Source organism: Hyaena hyaena, unplaced genomic scaffold, assembly GCF_003009895.1.
Source record: "Hyaena hyaena isolate Hyena2069 unplaced genomic scaffold, ASM300989v1 scaffold_1091, whole genome shotgun sequence".
Taxonomy (NCBI): Eukaryota; Metazoa; Chordata; class Mammalia; order Carnivora; family Hyaenidae; genus Hyaena; species Hyaena hyaena.
In genome coordinates, this window is record NW_024081723.1 from 313,868 (window position 1) to 318,375 (window position 4,508).

Sequence of the window (4,508 nt, forward strand, 5' to 3'; positions counted from 1 at the left end):
AAATAATGCAGTTTATTGTGTGAAAACTAAGTCTATGAAAAACTAATAAAAGGAGTAGATAGCAGTAGAAGGTATATTTGCAACAAGATGGGTCATGTATTGGTAATTGGTAAAGCTACCTTTGCCTGTATTTGGAAATCTCCTGCATAATTTTTAAATGCATTTTACCACACAGATAACAAAACAAAACTTCAAAAACAAAGAACCTGTACTAAGGATCTGAACCATGGCTGCACAGTTATTATAAGGAGCATGGTGAGTGAAAATTGCTTCAAGGCTCCAGCTGACACATATTTCTTTAGGAACTTCTGTTACTCTTTTGAAAAAAAATTTCTACTATCCTAAGAGCATAGGAGAAATATGGAGAGTAAGTGGTATTCATGTATTCAGTAATTCATCAAAGAAATATTAATTGAGCACCCATATATAGTAGGTACTCTACTAGGGGATGATGCATCAGTGGACAAAATTAAAGTCATGGCCCTTATGGAGCATACATTTTAGTGGAAGGAAAATGACAACTTACAAGAAAACAAGTACTGTGTAATAGGATTTCAGATAATGATAAAAGCTATGGAAAAGAAAGTAGGTACAGGGTAAGACAAGGAGTTCAAGGAATGCCTCTAAAGGATGGGTTCAGTCTAGAGTTGGGATTGAAATATTGGAAATGGAGACAAGGGAAGGAATAAGAAAAAAGGATTAGATACTAAAAATCAAGGTTATTTACTAGATATTGGAGGAAAAGTGCTAAAAATAAGGGAGGTATCAGTCAAGTGAAAGGTGTCAAAGCCCCTGCCCTTACCCCTACCAGTAGAAGGGCATAAACACAGAGTACCTGAGCTGGTGCTGTCAGAACAGAAACAGCACAGTTGGTTACTGGTTGGTCACCTGTCTGTGTCTCACTTTTCATTTGTCCAATAATCAGCTGTGCCATATATTGCTCAGTAGTTGAAATTTATATCAGGTTGGAAAGCCAGAGCTTGGGATTGGGCATCCAAGAGCTGAGAATCGTTAAATCCTGATCCTTACTGACCAGGGTTGGGGGACTGTTTCACTTGGGGAAGTATGACCCCACATGGATCCTCAATACTACCACCATGCCTTATCATCACCTTACCACCTCCCCACTTTGTGTTGTTTTAATTATATTCTTCCAAACAAGTTTACATTTACAGAATATGTAAATTGTCATTAACTATATACATCTAACCACATAAATATAACCATATAAATGTTAGGGATATTTTGAACAGTCTTTTTTGTGTGAATCCTCCTTCCCATTTTTCTCATGATTCATGTTGATGCTATTATATATCTTTCCCTGCACATAACCAAATATTCTTATGCAGAGATGCACATATTGTTTTCCAAAATGAGACCATATCATAAAGACTTTCCTGCATATTTCCTTCAGCAATATTTCATTAAAGCCCCTTCAAGTCATCTGATATAGCTGAAATTGTTTCTTTTCATTGAATGGGTGATAATCCCTGTCAGGAACATACTGTAGTTTTTTTCAACTGTTCCTTATTGCTGGGCATTCACTTTGTTGCCAACTTTTTGCCACTAAGAACTATGATAAAACAATATTTTGTACATATTTGCGGGAGAGGTATTGTTGCCATACATAACTCACACAGTTACAGTTACACTTGATGGCCTTGCCAAGAAGGATAAACAGGCTCGTCAAAATTTTTAAACTATTTTTGTGCTGTTTTCCAATTTCCATGGTTTAAACACTTTCATTCTAGCCAATTTCAAGCTATGAAAGTGAAATCATTGAACATACAGTGGGAAGAGGTGAACACAGTGGGCTTCAGCCTATAAGAACCAGCTCCAGTACAGCACCTTGAGGACTGATAGAAAATATGGTATTCTATTCTCATTTTTTATTTGTTAATTTCTTTTAATGGGAGAAATTACTAGCAGGTCTGCACTGCACAACTCTGTATGGCACTATTCACATCTACGTGAAGGATGGTATCCAGAGTTTTGCAAAGCACAACTGTTCTCGTTGGCCCTACTTCCTAATAGCACTAAAATGATACCATTAGCTTCTTTTAAAGGCTAACATGAGGATACATGGCAGAAGTTCTAAAGTTTAACATGTAGCAGAATCATTTGGAATACTGGTTAAAACTAAAATTACTGGGCTTTACACCCAGAATCTCTGACTCTGTAGGTCTGGAGTGAGGCCTGATATTTTGCATTTCTAAGTTCCCAAAATGGTGGTGACACTGTAGATTTAGGGACCACCTTTTAAGGACTGCTGATATAGAATAAACTAGGTGCTTTTTCTGTGAGCAGGAAATACATGGCTGGGCCACTCAATTAGAATCCCTGCATTAGGGAATAAGGGCTCAGGGTAGAGTGGAGTCCCAAACTTTTATGCCAATTGGGGCTTGGCAGGTAACATAAGTATGTGTAGTGGCTACCTGGGGTGTAGAAAATGTTATGTTTAGGATTAATTTCTTGGTTTTGAGGTTTAGGAGCCTTATAAAGGACAAATTGACCAAAGCCAAGGACATTGAGGGAGTAAGAGCTAGGCACTGTGGCTGGGAGATGGGGTTGAGAAGAGTTAGCAGCCCAGGACAACAGTGTAAAGTAGATATTAAAAAGAAGAAGAGGGCCTCTTTCTTTCTAATACTCCCTACTTTCACACTTTAATATCTGCGTCAGGATCCTAATTTTCAGGGTATTAAGAGAGCCTGCTGGATGAGAATTAAAGGTACAGAAGTGTGAGAGGGTGTATTGGCTTCCACTCAGCCCTGATGTGAAAGGGTCAGCTTAGCCTGCAAGCCTGATTCTAGAGAATGTAGTGACATGAGCTCTGCACTAGATGGCAGGGTACCCTAGTGTTCCTATTCCTTTTCCTCTCTCAAGACAGGAAGTCAGATATTTCTCTGGACTTTATTTTGACTTATCTGTAAAATGAGAGCTTTGGGCTAGATTACATTGATAAGGGATGGAAGCAGAAAAATGTTCACCTTTACCCTAGAAGGCTGACCTATATAGTCTGTGTAGTTTTGATAAGGATCAAATACGTGCTGATTGCTACATTCTTTTTGTTTTGTTTTTTGTTGTTGTTGTTGTTGTTTTTTGTTTTTTTTCTAATAGTTTATTGTCAACTTAGTTTCCACATAACACTCAGTGCTCATCCCCACCAGTGTCCTCCTCCATGCCCATCCCTCCTCCCCCCCACATCCATCAGTCCTCAGTTTTTGTCAGCATTCAAGAGTCTCTCATGGTTTGCCTCTCTCCCTTTGCCCCACCATTTCCCCCCTTCTTCTCCCCCTTGTTCCTCCGTCAAGTTCCTCCTAATCCTCCTATACGTGCAAACATATGGTATTTGTCCTTCTCTGCCTGACTTATTTCAATGAGTCCATTCTGTAAATGTAAATTCTACACCCACCGACATTTTCATCTCTTTCTCTCAGGAGTACTTAGACTATATAGTTTCTCTGATTGCTACATTCTTAAAGGGTCTCATGACTGCCTGTAAATCTCACCTACATTTAATATCTAACTGAGTGATAAGCACCAGAGAAATCTTGTGAAGGTATTTTTATGAGTAAAAACTCAAAGAAAACATTTATGATCTAATACTCCCTACACGTCCCCTTCCCCGTGACCACCAGGCAAAAGTGCAGCTCTTTCTGCCCATGGGTACTGTCCCCATGCTACGTAAATAAACTTACTAAGATGCATTATAAAACATCTCAAGAATTCTTCTCTTGTTTGATGCACTCAGTGTTCATGCAACAACATCAATGGGCCACTTCTATGAGCTCTACAGTGCAAGATGTGGTTCCTTTTGGGGGCTGGTTTTGGAATAAAGGACTGAAGACATTTTTTGTGGGTGCCAGGAGACTGGAGAAATGGGCTTGCAGCTTCACCATAACTGACTACTATCTTGGCAAGGATGGACTTTCTACTCTTCCCTCTCCACTACCACCCTAGTCCCAGCTATCACTCATCTCCAGGCCTCTCTGGGGCCCCAGGTAACTGCCAAACCCTCATTGCCATCATACCCTGTGCTGTGTGTGAATGTGTGTTTGTGTGTTTGTGTCTGTGTGTGTGTGTAGGCCACCACACATAATGCTAAAATGGATTAAGAAGCTAACGCCCCAAGATTTGAAGACCTACCTCCCCATCTCTAACATGGGCTATGTCTTCTCATGCCAGAGTTGTATTAAACCCAAATGAGGTAACAAACAAAACATTTCTCAGGAGCATTGCAATATTCCAAGCAAATAACTGGATCCAGAGTCAACCAGTCTGGGCTTGAATCCTATCTGGACCACTTTTCAGCTCTTCGACCTTGAGCTATTTATCTCACTCAGCCTCAGAGTTTTCATTTGTAGCATCTATTGTACTAATAATACCCACTAGACCAGGATTTCTCAAACTTACTGGAGTTGTCTTTTGCATTGAGGGATGTTTAACAGCATCCCTGATTCCTATTCACTAGATGCCAGTAGCACTCTCCAACCCCCCCCCCCCCCCCC